This window comes from Muscardinus avellanarius (genome assembly GCF_963383645.1).
Source record: "Muscardinus avellanarius genome assembly, chromosome: 17".
Lineage (NCBI taxonomy): Eukaryota > Metazoa > Chordata > Mammalia > Rodentia > Gliridae > Muscardinus > Muscardinus avellanarius.
Genome location: NC_137803.1, coordinates 37,385,770 through 37,404,931, shown reverse-complemented (window position 1 = coordinate 37,404,931; position 19,162 = coordinate 37,385,770).

Sequence of the window (19,162 nt, the reverse complement as noted above, 5' to 3'; positions counted from 1 at the left end):
CTAGTACAAAAAAAGAAAATAAGCCAAGTTAAAATATAGTTTTCTGGGGCATTGGTAAATAGCTACAGCCTAGCAAAAGGGGTAGCCTGTAGCTAACACATCTAATGTATCTTTAGTAGTAATTTCATACATGCCCGAGACCTATCGTTCCTATCAACTGGCAAAAAGATGGAAAAGAGTGCCTGAAAAGCCATTTTCATATTTCAGTCATAGGGGGGAGAACTCAACATTTCTCAAATCATGTTTGTAATGGGCAGAATGTAAAACTTTCAGAAGTAACCTTCTATGACAAGTCTGAATTCCTGTACTGAATCTCAACCCTTGTATTTCTCGTTTCCCTCATGACATTCCTCAATAGTTTGTCATTTCCTTGAACATCATGTCTCATTAAGAAAGTGTTATCCAAGAGCAATTTTTTTTACATTTACTTCTTTTACTTTCATAATTTGTTTTGGTGATCACTGTGAAACCTTATTATACTCAGATACAAAGTGAAAGCTGATTACTTATTTCTTTTTCCAAATGAATGTTCCTTCTCTTGTACACACATAAAGGTATCTATATTTGATTCTGATAAGAAAAACATCCTTTAAACTTTTTCTCACTGTATGTTTTTATTGTATGTTTAATGTCTCATAATTGTACACACAGTCCCTGTACAAAGAGGACACTATACCAGTTGGCTGCTTTAGATCCTGTGGTAATCCCAATCCTACTGAATACTATAAAGCACAAGACCTTCCTCACTGGATTTGTTCGTTGAATTTCCCTGAATTCAATATTTTCTTTTATCAATGTTGTTGCAAGATAACCTGGGCCTTTATTACTGAAGGCTATTTATGGGAGGAAGGAAGCGAGAGCAAATCATTGACCTTCGAGGTGGCTCTGAAAAGTGACTTTGGGTAGCTGGGTCAGAGGAGGCTCTGTGGTGAGAAAATATACTCACTCAGACTGAGGATGAAGGAGGCTGAGGAATGATTTGAAGCCTATCGCGGGATCCTTTATCATGGAACATCAACACAACAGTGGGTGAGAAAGCATTTGAAAGGAAAAAAAAAAAAAAGAAAACACAGCCAGGGATGCATATTTACATATTTTAATGAAAACAAATTATCTCTCCTGAAAGTAATTAATTGTGAAATTATTTAATTATCTGGCAGTAGTAAGAAGGAGACAGTGTTTGAGGTTTTTCAGTAAATTCTGGTTTTAAGTAAACAATTATTTGAGTCTATATTTGTCATTAAGTAATTCTTTGCTGAAATCTCAGGATGTCAAGCCACTTTCCCCCCACTGGTATTATACCCAAATGCAGCAATTATGCAATTAGAAAGAAATTGCTCTTGTGGGTTTCATTCAATTTTGAAATAGGCATTTGGAAAGTAGTAGAAAAAGGAGATACAATAGAATTCCTGAGAAACATGGGCTTGACTTTGAAATATTTATTCAAGTAAAAACTCTCATTGACTGCCATGTCAATTTCTCAGCATGCCTGCAGAAAAATAAACACAGAAATATAGAATCTAATATTTGGCAGGAAACCTACAAATTATCTAATCCAGCTTCCTACACAATGTGGAAAATTTGCCCACCACAGTGCCATCTGAAGGTCACCTATTTTTATTAACACAATATGTAGCTTAGAATTCACTGCCCTGCAATACAAAACATGTAGCTTAGAATTTACTGCCCTGCATTTGTATACGAGCTCTACTGAATAGTTCTTGTTTGAAACTTTTACCATCAAGCTTGGCATTTTGGCACATACCTGTAATCCCAGTACTTGAGAGGCTGAGACAGGAGAATTGCATGTTTGGGGCCAGTGTCAATAACATAGTGAGGCTCTGAGCAATTTGGCAAAACTCTGTTTCAAAATAAAAAAATAAAAAAGGCCTGGGGGTGTAAGTAAAAAATAGAATGTCCCCAGGTTAAATCCCCAGAACCAAAACAACTTTTTGACCACCAGATCAATGTCTGTCTTTTCAGTTTAGATTTCTAATCATTCTTTAAACTATAGTCTCTCAAATGTTTTCATGTGTTGATTATTATTATTTTTTAACTCACATGTCTTCTCTGACTCATACTCAACAGTCTTGTCACTACAGAATCAGGATGCAATGCACTTCACTTACCAACTCTTGTTCCCTTAGTTCTCTTTCGAAAGTGTTTCAGTACATGAACATTTTCAAACTTGACTCTATGTTCTAGAATGGAAATTGCATAATCATCAGCATAGATCTGCTTACCAGGTGCTACAAAGTCAAGTCGGCTCTTTCTTTGTGCTCTGGAAATCCAATGGAGAGTTAGCGCAGAAGAACAATGTCCTGATTAGCCACAGGGAGGCAGTATCCAGGCTACTAGACTATGCAACTCATTTTGTCAGTGGTGACATTATAGACAAAGGGCCTCTCCATGTCTGTCCCCTCACCAATAGAATGAGAATAGTTATTGTACCTTCTTCCTAAGATTGCGATGGAGATTAAACAACTTAATATTTGTAAAGTGCTTACAACAATGCCTAATCTGTTTTTTCTAAGTGTTCATTAAATAAATGACTGAATCAGGATTTATATTAGATTTTATGTTTACTTTTGGCCAATTGTTCTAGACTTTTTTTTCCCTATATATTTGTTTAGCAGAGTGTGCCTTTTGGTTAGAACACACAAGGAGCTTCTCTGTGTGCAGCTGAGAAGCCAGTCCACACCCCCTCTGCTCTGCTGTTGGGATGAATCTCAAACTGTGCACACATGACATCTCTGGAGATGTGGAGATGTTAGGTACTGAAAAAAAGTAGTGGCGATATACTCTTCTAGTTCCTTTTTTTTTTTTTTTTTTTTAGTACTTGGGAGAAAAGCAGAGACATTCTACCTCTTAGCTACACCTTTAGCCCTATTTTTAATTATTTTAAAGCAGCATCTCACTGAGTTATAAAGGGCCTCACTAAGTAGCTAAGGCTGTTCACGAACCTTGATCCTCCTGTCTCAGCCTCCTGTTCTCCCAGTTTATTAATACATTTTTAAAAATATTTGACAATTTTCTTATTTTTCAAAAATTTCAAAAGTGGTAAAAGCACACCTTTAGTCACCAGGATGTGAATGAAATGAACAAGCTTAACGTACAGGGCTGTGCCCTCCCTGAAGTAGCCTTCCTTCATTGTCATTTATCCATTCACTAACATTTTCAATTTTTGTAAATGACATAATACTGCTATCATTCAGCTTACATTCTTATATTTTTCTCCAAATAGTATTGTGCTTTTGCCAAAGGCTTGCTTGAAATACAGATATCCTATCTGTAACATCCCCCTGACCTAAATGCCTAGTAATCCTCTCAAGAAAAGAAACAGAGCTTATGAACATGTTGTGTGAACATACACTGGCTCAGAGGAATCTTGTCTTTGCACTGTACTAGAAATCTTGTTGGTAAAAAATCTGGCCAAAAAAAAAAAAAAAAGCTTTGTGTTCTGAATATCAGAACCTTGTATTGGTCTTTTAAGTTAAAATAGCAAATGAGCTGATCATCTGATCATTGAAACTTCTTAGAAAATTTTATTTTGTTTTGTAGCTATTCTAAATGTGACACTTTTTCAGATAGTTTATTATTAATCAGTATTTAGAAAAATGGTGATTTTGTGTCCTCCAATTTTACTAAATTTGTTCATTTAAACTGACAGATGAACTGACAGACTTTTAGACTCTTCTTTGTATAAATTTGAGTTGTTTGTCAACAGGGATAATTTAACTGCTTCCTTTCTAATTTGGAAGTTTTTCATTTCTTCTTATCTGATTTATCTAGCTGGGAATTCCAGTACTATGCTAACTAGAAGTGGTGAAAGCGAGCATCTTTGTTTTGTTCTAGATCTTAGAAGAAAAGCTTTCAATGTGTTCCCATTCACTCTGGTGTGAGATGTGATTTTGGTCATATATGGCCCTTAATATGTTTCTAGACCTAATTCATTGAGAATTTTAACATCATGGGGGTATGGAAATTTGAGAAATACATTTTTTCTGAATCTATTTAAATAAGCCAACTATTTTTCATTTTATTAATGTGATATATCACATATATTGATTTGCATATGTTGAATCATACTACTTGCTACCGTGGAATGAATCCCACTTGAGCAAGAGTATGGTTGCTTTAGTATGTCTTTGAATTCATTTTCCTAGTATTTTATTAAACTTTTTTTGCTTCTATATTCATCAGGGATATTGGTCTGTCTTTTCCTTCCCCTCTTCCATTCTCCTTCCTCCCTTCCTCCCTTCTTTCCTTCTTTCCTTCCTTCCTTCCTTGTTTGCTTTTGGCGTTAGAGTAATGCTGGCCTTGTATGAATTTTGAGCTATTTCTTACTCTTCACCTCTTTTAAATAGTGTAAGTGGAATTCTGCATGTTTAGTTCAATTTTCTTTTTGTTGTTGATTATATACTTTTGTCATCTTCTTTATATTTTGGAATCAAAATTTCAGGGCCAAAGAAACTTAAAAGGTGATATAAACCAGTGCTTCTCAAACTTTACTATGCATTGCAATAATCTAAAAAGACAGTTGAAACAAGACTTTCCTGGGCTCCACTCCCACAGATCCCACAGAATCCCACAGATTCTGACTCAGGAAGCTTGAATACGGGTCAAGAATTTACATTTCAGCCAGGTGTGGTGGCACATGCTTGTAATCCCAGCATTCCGGAGGCTGAGACCTGGAGGATCGCAGTTCTAGGACAGCCTCAGCTACTTAGTGAGGCCCTCTGCAACTCAGTGAGACCCGGTTTCAAAATAAAGAGTTAAAAAAAAAATAGGGCAGGGGGTGTAGCTCGGAGGTTAAATGCCCCTGGATTCCATCCCCAGACGAGAAAGAAAAAAAAAAAATAAGAATTTACATTTCTATCGAGTAAGTAGATAATGTTGATTCTGCTGGTCTTTGATGACATTTAAAATACCTTATGCTAAACCACTAGGTATTAAAAGAATCAACAGGGAAACCTAATGGCTTACACATACTTGGATCTTGGATCCAACCCTTACTTAGAGTACACTTGAGAGCTTTAAAAGATTCCTAAGTGACTCTCATTTAAAAAAAAAATACCTGATAAATCAATTTAAAATTATTTAGGAACTGGGAACCGTGGTCCACCTCTATATTCCCAGTACTTGGGAGGTTGAGATAGGAGAATTACAGGTTCAAGACTAGCCTCAGAAACTTAGGAAGCCTTCATTCAAAATTAAAAATTAAATACATAAAAAGGGTGTGGCATAGCTCAGTGGTAAATAAATCTTGGTTAAATCCCCAGTAACACACACACACACACACACATGTGCATGTACATTCACACAAACACACAACCATTCAGAAGCTTTAATTAGGTGGCTTTAATGCTTCTATACTTCTTTTGGATATTTTGAGTAATAGCTACCTTTTAAGACAATCTATCCCAGCTATAGAATGTGATTTTTATGAAACTTTATCTTGTGTGTGTATGTGTGTGTGTGTGTGTGAGCATGTGTGCGTGCATATGCATGTGTGTATGTGTGTGTGTGTGTGTGTGTGTGTGAGAGAGAGAGAGAGAGAGAGAGAGAGAGAGAGAGAGAGAGAGAGAGAGATGGAGCACTGGAGATTGAAGCCAGGAGTTTTCTACCTGTAAGTCCTAACCCCCAGTCATATATATATATATATATATATATATATATATATATATATATATATTTTTTTTTTTTAGAAACAGAGTCTTAATAAGTCTATGAGGGTCTTGTTAAGCTGCTGAGGGTAGCCTCAAACTTGTGATTCCCCTGCTCAGCCTCCCAAGTTCTGAAATTGTTGGTGTGCACCAGTACACCCAGATAGGAAAATTCATCTTGCATTGAGTCTATTACCTTTCTTCTGATAACTACTAATCATTGGTTTAAATGATACCCCTAAGAATTTACATATAAGTCAATTTCATCATCCGGATGTGGTACCACATGATTTTTTATTTCATTTTCTTTTTTTATTGGACTACTGTAGTCATATATCTTAATGGGGTATAGGACGGTAGAGGCATAAATGCACACATCACTAAATTAGTCCTTTCCCATTTCCCATCCCCTTCCCTCTTCCTCCCTCCTCATGTTTGGCTTAGTGATTGAATTTGATATGTTTCTGAATATAAATCATGTACATTAGGAAATTTCTCTCCCCCTCCATCACCCTCAGTTAGGTCAGGTCATTTTATTTGATTATCTACTGGTCTTTCCTTCTTCTAGAGTTTTATCTATGACCCTTTTTCTCCCTAACTTCTGCATAGTAGAAAGAAAATCTGTGGTTTTACTTTTTGTGACTGAAGAATCTCAGCTTAATGTTCTCCAGTTCCATACATTTCCCTGCAAATAATATAATTTTGTTCTACTATCTAGAATATATAGAACACTCAATAAACTCACCACTAAAAAAACAAATAACCCAATCAAAAACTATGCAAATGAACTAAGTAGACACTTCACAAAAGAAGAAATTCAAACAGCCAACAAATAGATAAAAAAATATGTTGAGCATCAGGAGCAATCAGAGAATGAAAATTAAAACTACCCTGAGATTTAATCTAACTTCAATTAGAATGACATTCATTAAAAACACAACAACAAGCCTGGCATAGTGGCTCATGCTTGTAATCCCTGTGCTTGGGAGGTGGAGACAGGAGGATCACACAGGTTCACAGCCAGCCTCGCTGGCTTCAAAGACCCTGTTTCAAAAAAAAAAAAAAAAATAGGTCTCAGAGTGTAGCCCGAAGGTTCCATCCCCAGTACCACAAATAAATAAATAAATAAATAAATAAATAAATAAATAAATAAATAAATAAAAATAAATGCTAGTGAGGGTGTGAAGAAGTGGGAACTCTAATACATTGTTGGTGGCATTGCAAATTAGTGCAACCATTTTGGAAAACAGTATGAAGTATCCTCAGAAGAATGGAAATGAACTTACCATATGATCTAGCAATACCACTTCTGAGTATCTACCAAAAGGATGGAAAACAGACTACCAAGAGAATGCATGCATATCTTTGTTTATAGTCATACAATTCACAATTGCCAAACTATAATACCAGTGAAGAAGTTCATCAAAAAATGAATTGGTAATAAAACTATGAGATATGTACACAATAAAATTTTACTCAACTATGCACATTTTAAAATTGCTTCTATTTCCATGAAGAATTTCATTGGTAATATTATTTTATTTATTTTATATTCTTTTTTTGGTGGAACTGGGGATGGAACACTTCTACCTCCAGGCTACACTTCCAGACCTATTTTTTAATTTTTTTTAAATTTGGAAATAGGATCTCTTAAGCCAGCGAGGCTGGCTTTGAACCTGCCTGATCCTCCTGTCTCTGCCCCTCAAGGGCAAGGATTATAAGTGTGTGCCACCACACCCAGCGCTATCTTATATTCTTCTAATGGTTCATTGTAACCATTTGTATTTTGATGAGGATAACAATGAATCTATATATCACTTTCGGGTAATATGAAGATGTTAGCAATAGTAATTCTTCCAATCCATGAACATAAAATGTTTTTCTCTTTGTTTTCAATTTTTTTATTGGTGCATTGCGGTCGTACATTTTAATGGAGTACAAGATTGTAGAGGCATAGATGCACACATCACTCATTTAGCCCTTCCCCAGTTCTCTTCATTCCCCCCGCCTTCCCTCCTTCTTATGTTTGGCTTAGTGATTGACTTTGATATGTTTGTAAATATACATCATGTACATTAGGAAATTTTTCTCTTCCCCTATCCCATTGCCCTAGTTAGTCCTCCTTGTTTGCTCATCTATTGTTTATCTTCCTTAGTCTAGAGTTCCTCCTGTGAACCTTTTTGTCCTGAACTTCCACATATTAGGGAAAGCATCCAATTTATTACTTTTTGTGACTAATCTCATTTAGCAAAATGTTCTCCAGTTCTATATATTTCCCTGTAAATGATAAAATTTTGTTCTTTTTATGGCTAAGGAAAATTCCATTGTATACATATTACATAGTTTTGTAATCCATTCATCTGTTGATGGATATCTTGGCTGGTTCCATAGTTTGGCAATTGTGAATTGTGTGGCTATGAACATAGATATTCATGCATTAGTTTGGTGTTTTGGTTTCTTTTCTTTTGGGTAGATACTTAGAAGTAGTATTGCTGGGTCATATGGTAGGTTCATTCCCATTCTTCTGAAGATCTTCCATATTGTTTTCCAAAGTGGTTGCACTAATTTGCAATGCCACCAACAATGTATTAGAGTTTCCACTTCTCCATATTTTTGCCAGCATTTGTTGTTGTTTGTGTTTTTAATAATGCCATTCTAGTTGGAATTAGGTGAAATCTCAGGATAGTTTTGATTTGCATCTCTGTTTGCTAATGATGTTGAGCATTTTTTCACACATTTGTTGGCCATTTGAATTTTTTTCTTTTATGAAGTGTCTATTTAGTTCCTTGTCCATTTTTAAAATTTTGTTTTGACTTCCGGGAAGATGGTGATGGAGAGAAGCAGCATTTATGAGTTCCACTAACAATCTATCTCTGTTACCACAAAATCAGCATCTTTCATAGCCAGAAAATACCATCAGCAGAGAAATAAAAACTGTAAATACAAGGGACAGAGAAAAAGAGGGCTGGAAGAATAACCAGACACCAGAAAAGAAATCAGTTTGCCATGCCATGCACAGAGCTGCGGCGGCGCCATCTTCCCTCGCAGCACCAGGCTCCAGAGAGGAGGGGGACTCAGAACAGAGCTCAGAACCAGAGAGGAGATGTGCCAGCCTCACGGCTGAGGATGCAACAGCAGTGCCATACTGCCAGTGGCAGCGGCAACTTCACTGGATGGCTCAAGATCAGTGCACTTAACAAGCCACCAGGTTCCAGAGAAGAGGGGTGAACAGTGAGCTGAGGTGAGCAGCTGCAGAACAGCCGGGTAGAGTTCAGCAGTTGTTTCAGCACAAGGAGCATCTAAAGCTCCCAGGGGCCAAGCTCAGCACACCCTGCAGGGACTCAGAGCGGAGCTCAAAATTAGGGAAGAAATATGCCAGTCTCACGGCCGAGGGCATGGCAGCGGCGCCATATTGCCAGTGGTGGCAAGAGCGAGTTCAAAGAGTCCACTTCAGCTCCATCAGCACACTCAAGAACCGTGAGTCAAATTGCGGCCCCTAGAGGAGAAATCCAAGTACTGCACACCCAGGGACTTGCACAGATAGTCTCCCTGGGTAAGAGATTTTTGCACTCCTACCCAGTGAGGGAGTGGCGGTGGCAGAGATATCACATCATAGTTGCAGCTCCCTGCAGGAGAACGCCCAGCTTGGTACCCCCATGGTCTAAAGCAGCCTCGATTGACTGCCTGGGTCTGAGACTTTGCGATACAACCCAATAAAGAGTAGTGGTGACTGAGATACCACTGACTTGAGATCCAGAGCACCTTAAGTGAAGTTGTAGTGACCCAGGCAAGAACCCAGAGAAGGCACAAACTTCCGAAATCATGAAAAATAGAAACAACAATGGAGCAATGAATGCCCACAACCCCACAACATCAGAACCTGATAACAGAAATTCAGAGATCTCTAGAAGATCAAATTATGAAATAACTGTAGAAATAATAGAGGACTTTCAAAAATAACCTGATAACAGAAATTCAGAGATCTCTAGAAGATCAAATTATGAAATAACTGTAGAAATAATAGAGGACTTTCAAAAATAATTCAGAGAGAGTCAAAACGAGATAAAGAATGCAATCATTGAAGTAAAGGTCTCAATTCAAAGTATAAACAACAGATTAGACCACATGGAGAATAGAATCTCGCTCCTAGAAGATGATCACTCCAAAAATGAATGCATAGTCTCTAATTATGAAAAATAATCTGGCAGCAGGAATTTGACATTGAAGAAATATGGGCCCATTTTAAGAGAGCTAACCTAAGAATAATTGGAATAGAAGAGGGAAAAGAAGGTGAAACCAAAGGGATCAATAATCTCTTCAAGGAAGTGATAGCAGAAAATTTTCTAAACATAGAGCAAGAGGTCGATACACAGGTCCAGGAAACTTATAGAACTCCCTTTATAAAGGATCGGAGAAAAGCATCCCCACACCACTTAATTGTCAAAATAACTAATGTGGAAGCCAAGGAGAGAATCTTAAAGGCAAAAAAAAAAAAAAAAAAAAAGGCCAAGTGACATTCAGAGGCAAACCAAACCAATTAGAATCACTCCAGACTTCCCAAACCAAGTCATGAAAGACAGAAGGGCATGGAGTAAGATATTCCAAACTCTGAAAGAAAAGAACTTCCAGCCAAAAATTTCCTACCCAGCAAAACTTTCTATCAAATTAGATGGAGAAATAAGAAGCTTCCATGACAAACAGAAACTGAAGGAATTTATGTCTTCAAAACCAGCGCTAAAGAAAATACTCAAGGAGATTAACGGCAAAGAAGAAATAGTTAATACATACCATAACCAAAGAAACAATATTTTCCCTCCAGCAGACAACTAAGCAAAGAAGAATAAACAGTATCTCAAACAGAAATAAAATCATAACATTTTAGGAATTAAAAATTATTTCTCTATAATCAAACTGAATTTAAACAGCCTTAACTCCCAAATAAAAAGACAAAGTGGCAAAATGGATTAAAAACCAAAATCCATCCATCTGCTGCTTACAAGAAACACACCTTACAAGTAAAGATAGGAACAAACTCAAGGTAAAGGGCTGGAGCAAGGTAATCCATGCCAAAACAACTCGAAGACAAGCAGGAGTAGCAACTATGATATCAGACAAGTTAGACTTCAAACCCAAACTTATTAGAAGAGACTAGGAAGGTCATATTTTACTGGTAAAAGGAATAATCTAGCAAGAGGAAATAACAATAATCAACATCTATGCCCCATACATAGGTGCAGCTACTTTCATAAATCAAATTCTTTGTGACATGAAGTCACACATAAATCCTAATACAATAATACTAGGAGACTTCAACACACCTCTCACAACACTACACTAATCTTCCAGACAAAGGGTCAGTAAAGATGCCTCAGAACTAAAGAACACCATTAACCCAATAGACATATTGGGCACATATAGAATATTCAACCAACTACAGCAGAGTTTACATTTTTCTCAGCTGCTCACGGAACCTTCTCTAAAATAGATCATATCCTGGGACACAAAATGAGCACTAGCAAATTTAAAAAATGTTACATTTCAGACCATAATGGCATGAAACTAGAAATCAACTATAAGAAGACCCAGAGAAACAACATAAACATGTGGAGACTGAACCCCACACTTCTGAATGAAGAATGGATCATAGAAGATGTAGGAGGTGAAATCAAGAAATTTCTAGAAACAAATGAAAATAAAGATACAACATATCAAAACCTCTGGGACACTTTGAAAGCAGTATTAAGAGAAAAATTTATAGCACTGAGTGCTTACATAAGAAAAACAGAAAATCTTCAAATAAATAACCTAACGACATACCTCAAAGCCCTTGAAAAGCAGGAACATTTGAACCCCAAAGCCAATAGAACACAGGAAATTATTAAAATTAGAGCAGAAATTAATGAAATAGAGAATAAAAAATCAATACAGAAAATCAACAAAACCAAAAGCTGGTTTCTTGAAAAAATTAACAAGATAGATAAACCACTAGCCAACCTAACTAAAAAAAAAAGGGGGGGGAGAATCAAACCAAATTATGAAGATAAGGGATGAAAAAGGAAAAACTGCTACTGACAGTGTAGAAATCCAGAGGATTATCAGAAACTACTTTGAAAATCTATACTCCAACAAAATGAAAATTCTGGAGGAAATCGACAACTCCCTAGATAAATACAACCTTCCTAAACTGAATCAAGAAGATATAGAACACTTAAACCCACCAATAACAATAACAGAGATTGAAACAGCAATAAAGAGCTTACCATCAAAAAAAAGCCCAGGACCAGATGGTTTCCCAAGTGAATTCTATAAAATCTTTATAGAAGAGCTAAACCCAATACACCTCAAACTATTTCGCGAAATAGAAAAAAACAGGAGTCTCCCAAATACATTCTATGAAGCCAACATCACACTAATACCAAAACTGAATAAAGACAGTTCAAGGAAGGAAAACTATAGGCCTATATCTTTGATAAACTTGCATGCAAAACTATTAAACAAAATGCTAGCAATATGTATTCAAAACCACATCAAGAAAATCATACACCATGACCAGGTAGCCTTCATCCCAGGGATGCAAGGCTGGTTCAACATATGAAAATCAATCCATGTAATTCATTCATCAAAAAGCATTTGATAAAATTCAACATCCATTCATGTAAAAACACTGCAGAGAATTGGAATAGAAGGAACAAATCTCAACATTATTAAGGCAATCTACAATAAGCCCACTGCCAACACCATATTAAAATGGGGAAAAACTTCAAAAATTCCCTCTAAAAAGAGCAATGAGAAAAGGATGTCCATTATCACCACTTCTCTTCAATATAGTACTAGAGACTCTAGTCAGAGCAATAAGGCAAGAAAAGGAAATCAGAGGAGTAAAAATAGGAAAAGAAGAACTCATACTTTTACTATTTGCAGATAAATGATACTATATTTAGAAAACCCAACAAACTCAACAAAAAGGTTTATAGAACTGATCAACAAATTCAGCAAAGTATCTGGATACAAACTTAATCTTAAAACATCAGAAACTTTCTTTACACCAACCATAAATCCACTGAAAAAGAAAATCAGAAAACACTTCCACTCAAGATCTCCCACAAAAAGTAAAATACTTAGGAATAAACTTGACCAAGGAGGTAAAAGAGCTCTACAAAGAAAACTATAAAACACTAAAAAAAGAAATCGAAGAAGATCTTAGAAGATGGAAGAATCTTCCATGTTCATGGATTGGCAGAATAAATATCATTAAAATGGCTATTTTTCCAAAAGTGATCTACAGATTTAACACAATGCCCACTAAACTACCAAGATCATTCCTCACAGACATAGAAAAATCAGTCCTTAAATTTATCTGGAATAACAAAAAGCCCAGAATAGCCAAGGTAGTTCTCAGCAACAAAAACCATGCTGGAGGAATCACAATACCTGACTTTAAACTATACTATAAAGCCATTGTAATAAAAGCAGCATGGTACTAGCAAAAAAAACAAAACAAAACAAAAACAAACAAACAAACAAAAAAAGAAAAAAACAGATACATAGACCAATGGAGCAGAATAGAAGACCCAGAAACAAGTCCACACACTTTCAGCCAATTGATTTTTGACAAAGGAGCCAAAAGCATACACTGGAGAAAAGATAGCCTGTTCAACAAATGGTGTTGGCAAAACTGGTTAACCATATGCAGAAAATTGGAAATTAATCCCACTTTCTCACCCTGTACAAAAGTCAATTCAAGATGGATCTAAGACTTCGAAATTAAAGCAGAGACCTTGAAGCTCCTTGAAGAGGGCATAGGTCCAACACTGCAACACATAGGCACAGATAAATACTTTCTCAACAAGACCTCAAAGGCACAACAGATTAAAAGGAAAATCAATACATGGGATTGTATGAAACTGAAGAGCTTCTGTTTAGCAAAGGAAACTATCAAGAACCTCACCCGAGAGCCAACAGAATGGGAGAAGATTTTTGCCACCTACACCACTGATAGAGGACTAATATCTAGAATATACAGAGAACTCAAGAAACTCAACACTAAGAAAACAAAGCATCCAATAACAAAATGGGCAAAATAACTAAATAGACACTTCACAAAAGAAGAAATTCAAATGGCCAATAAATGCATGAAAAAATGCTAAACATCCCTAGCAATCAGAGAGATGCAAATCAAAACTACCCTGAGATTTCACCTAACTCCAACTAGAATGGCAATCATTCAAAACACAAACAACAACAGATGCTAGTGAGGATGTGGATAAGTGAGAACTCTAAGACATTGTTGGTGGGATTACAAATTAATGCAACCACTTTGGAAAACATTATGGAGAATCCTCAGAAGAATGGGAACAAATCTACCATTTGATCCAGCAATACCACTTCTGGGTATCTACCCAAAAGATAGGAAAACAAACTACCAAACTAATGCATGAGTATCTATGTTCATAGCTGCACAATTCACCATAGCCAAACTATGGAACCAGCTAAGATGTCCATCAACAGATGAATGGATTACAAAACTGTGGGATATGTACATAATGGAATTTTACTCAGACATTAAAAAAAACTCAATTACATCATTTTCAGGGAAATGGATGGAACTGGAGGACATTATGCTAGGTGAGATTAGTCAGTCACAAAAAATAAGAAATCAGATGACTTTCCCTAATATATGAGAGTTAGGGAGAAATGGATCATAGGAGGAACTCTAGATGAAAAAAGAAATTCTATAGAGGAGCAAACAAGGCAACCTAAAGGAGGAGAAAGGAGGGGGAAAGAGGGAAATCTCTAAAACACACAATGTACTTAAACATATCAAAGTCAACCACTAAGCCAAGCAAGGGAAGGAGGGACGGGAAGGGAATGGGGTGGGAATTGGGTAGGGGTTAAATCAGTGATGTGTACATGTATGTACACACAAGTTTTTTACCCCAATATAATGCATGAATATAATACACCGAGAAAAAATTAAAGGAAATAAATTTTGTTTTATAGTTTCAGTAGAGAAATCTTTCAACTCCAAGGTTAAATTTATTTCTTAGTATTTTGCTTTTATTTTTGTAGCAAAATGCTAGAAACTTAAACTGTTGATTGCAATCTAGACCTATCAAATATCTGGGTGGGACTCTCAGAATCTTTGTCTCAATCATCCATTTAGCGAATTATGAGGCATGGTAAAGTTTGAGACTCATAGGTTTACATCCCCTTTCAGGTTCCTTCAACCCATGAGATTTTGATTTCAAGAGATGGTGAAAGACAATGCATTCTATCAGCAACAAATCTAAAAATTATATTGAAAATGTGATCAGGGAGTCATAGCAGGATTTTCAGTAAATTCCACAGAGGCTGTATTGTTCTGTGTATTGTTCCTCTAAGCCTGGATAATCATGTTCAATGATGTATATTCACTTTAAGAGAATTCTTCAAGTGGAAAATGTTCCTGAAAGGTTTAAACACCGTGAATGATCCCAAACTCATCATGGTGTCATAGGAGCAGGGGTCACTAAGAATGCATCTACAGAAGAATAATAAAAGGAGGCAAAAGCTTGAAAACTTGACATGGATAAGATTGAGGTTATTCCAGCTATGTTGAACTACCCAGTTTGGAGGGAAGAATATTTTGTTATGGGCCAAAGTATTTTTTGTTGACATTTAAGAAGTGAAGTTTGAGAATTAAACTTAAGTATAAACAGAAGAAAAGAAATAAAACAGACTTGAGAACTTGGGTTCCAGAATAAAATAAGAAACAAGCATTAAGCTACCTTAAACTATAATTTTTATATAGATTTAGCATATTCATGTTATAATAACATATGTTTGCTATTTGCCTACAAGTAGAATGACATGGGTGTTTTTCATTTAGAAAGTATTGCAACTGGCAAACAGTACATATTTATTGAGTAGATCTTTATAGGGGAACATATTCTTTTAAGTTATATGTTTATATAGGATGAGGCCATGACAATTTCAAACTAATTTAAGAAAATGAAATAATTTATTTGCTAGCATATTAAAAAATGAAAATTTTCAGGTTTCATAAAAAGATTGACCTATCAGCTAATTATGATGAATTTATGAAATGCCTTTTAAAAAAAATCTTTCATTCTGAGATCCAAGGTACTGGGTGCAGTTCAGTGATGTCTTTTCTTGTCAATAGGTCAGAACTTCCTCTAGCAAACCAAATCACATTCTTTCCTTTTCAGGTCACAGAGAAAGGACTTTTATTTTGCTTATTCCTCTTGGACTTCTTTCCAGTTAGATCATCTTACATAGGTCAAGTGTCTAATGCTGAACCAGTCACTGTTGTTAGGAGCATGAAACTGGTTTACATTAATTGGGTCAATGTTTTGAGCAACAGGGTAGCTTATTTTCCTCTCCAACCATAACCAGATTCCTCTCTGGGAAGAGGAGGAAGGTGTAAATTTTAGAGAGGCAATAGGTAATGAAAAAGAGGCCAGATGAAAACTTGTTAAACATTTGGGACTTTCTCCAAAGATATATTACTGATAATATTTGCTCAACTCCTATAAATACAAAGCTGTATGTGTTATTTCTACTCATGAAATTATTTTTATCTTATTTTATTTTTTACTTTCAAATAAAGATATAATGGGCCATCAGTGAGGTGCATATGTAAAAGAAAATAATAGGAAATGCATATTATGTATTAAAATGTCAATTCTTAGGGTATAACTTTTAAACCTATATATTGCAATTTATGAATTTGTGTGAATAATCCCAGGAATGTATAGTTTCTTTATGTTTAGAGAAAATAGGCATGGCAGCTTCAAAGAATGCAGAGAGGATGGATATAGGATGAGCAGGCAGGTTCAGACTCCATGACTATACACACTTGAGACAACCAAACAACCTCCTTGAGTCTTTAATTCACAGCTTCTTTAAAAGATTGGTTTAGAAAAGCATAGCTATTATCTCTACCTCTCATGCCAATTGAGATTGTATAGGTGCTTTTTAATGTGTACCCAAACAGGTCTTATTATCCAGTTTTGGGACTTGAAATATACTGGAAGGTACCTGAGAAGAACAAAAATACATGTTGGGGGCCAGAGGGTTTTGAATAACAGGAGACAATTATTGGATCAGACTTTGGGAAAGAACACTTAGTACAGAAAAATTTTCCTGGATGTCCACAGTTTTTACCCTGAAAGTTAGATGCACACACAAGACTCTGGTGACCAAGGACGCCAATCAGTTGGCTGATTTTTTAAATTTTTTGCATAGCTGGAGATTGAACCCAGGGACATTCTACTTCTGGGCTACACCCCCAGTTTAATTTTTTGTATTTTATTTTCAAATAGGGTCTCACTAATTTGGGGGTTTCACTAAGTAGCTGAGGATGGCCAGAAACCTGCAATCCTCCTGTCACAGACCTTCTTTAAAAAAGATAGTTTGTATGTACTTACTGATGTTTTATTTGAAGAAGTTGAGTGGTGCACAAGGTAAGGCAGAACAGGGTATTTTGGTGCAGACTCTAAGCTATAAACTCCATTAGTAGAACAAACAGCTAAAATTACCCTCAGATATCTGTATGTATTGGAGCAAGCTCAAAGGTCTCTCCTCTGCACACTCTTAGGCTGCTTATCAAAACATGTTTTGGAATCACATTCAGTCCTTACCCTGGTGAATACAAATGTCTTTATTGGTTACATCTATACTGGTGATTTAAGGCCCTTATAGATAGTCACTTGGTATAAATGGCTTGATATCTGAGTCCTTAATCATCTCCCATAGTGAACAGTTTTCACTGTGCCTGTCTTGGCTTCCTGCCTTGGCTAGGAAACATTACTACTAACATGAGCATGATTTATAGGTGATCTCTCTTTAATAGGTGGGAGAATCTGGTATAATTGAGAGAACCCTGGACTGTGGGTTAAGGGAGGTCAATTTTCTCCCAAACCTATTACAAATTAGCTTTTCAGTAGTTAAATCAGTTATGGCAACAGAATTTAGCCCCAGTTTCCTGGTCTGTAAAGTGAGGGGACTGGATAAGGTTGTAACTCACCCCTGAGCTCCAATTTGCATTTTATCATGATACCTTCTTTGCACATTCACCCTCCATGGCCCCCTCAAACTATGATTTGCTATTGGTTCAAAAAAGAGAGAAGGAAAGACCATGAATATATTTCACCCTATAACTCACAAATATTTTGTAAATATCATTGTTCTTTTTATGTTCTTTGCACTACTGGGGATTGATTGAACTAAGGTGCATTCCACCTCCAACCTATACACATAGACCTATTTTGTTTTATTTGTCTATTTTGAAACAAGGCCTAACTAACTTCCTGAAGCCTTTGCTAAGTTGTCAAGGCTGGCCTCAAACCTGTAATCTCCTGTCTCAATCTCCAAACTACTGTTATTATAGGCTTATGACACCCCAACAGGTATGCATAGAATTTTTTTTTTGCGTGGGTCTGGGGAAGTAATCCAGGGGCATTCGACCTTAGAGCTACACCCTCTGCCCTATTTTTTATTTTTTAATTTGAAACAGGGTCTCACTAAGTTGCAGAGAGCCTAAGTAGCTGAGGCTGTCTGCAAATTGCTATCCCCCGTCTCAGCCTCCGGAATGCTGGCATTATAAGGGTGCAGCACCACGCCCGACTTATACATAGCATATTTTTATAATGCACATTTTAAGGGTCATGAGAATGTGTTTTTGTGTATATTTATGTGTGTGCACACGAAATATACAACTTGAATATATGTTTATATGTAATTTTATGATTTTTTCTCTCTTTTATGCTATTTGTGTATATAAGTCTAAAGAAAGGCTTTGTCTTATGCTAGTGCCATTCTGAACAATCACATATATGCAACTGTAGAGTTAGGCCCTCCAGCAGCCAGATCCACCTACCTTAGAAGCATTATCTAGTGTAACAACAATAATATGATAGCATTAACTACCCATAGTAGATTTTAAATTAAAACACTTTATTCAAATCATTTTACATAGAGCCTGCCGAGCAGCGAGGCCAGTGTTGGGGCCAGAGAGGCCTGGAGTGGAGCCTGCTGTGTAGTGAGGTTGGGACCTAGGCCTGCTGCACAGCAAAACATCAACAGGTCCCTGCAATCGTGCAGTCAGGAAGCACTTGAAGCTGCCGCTGCCTCACCCTATCTCTCAGCAGATCTCCGGGTCCAAGTGACCTCCATTAAAAAATTCGGTGTGAGTGGATCATCTTGTCAAAGTCACTCACCTTCTGGTTGTCATGATTTCAGCAAATGGGAAATAATTTGGAAAATAAAAGTAGGACTTCCAAGGAAGAAATAAACTGTAATTTATTAGGTTTGGAGAAGTAGAAACTCTACTACATTACTGGTGAGATTGCAAATTAATGCAACCACTTTGAAAAACAGCATGGAAGATGCTGAAGAACAGAAGAATGAAAAGAACTTACCATAGATCCAACAATACCACCTATGGGTATCTACCAAAAAAAAATGAAAAATAAACTACCAAATCAATGAACAAG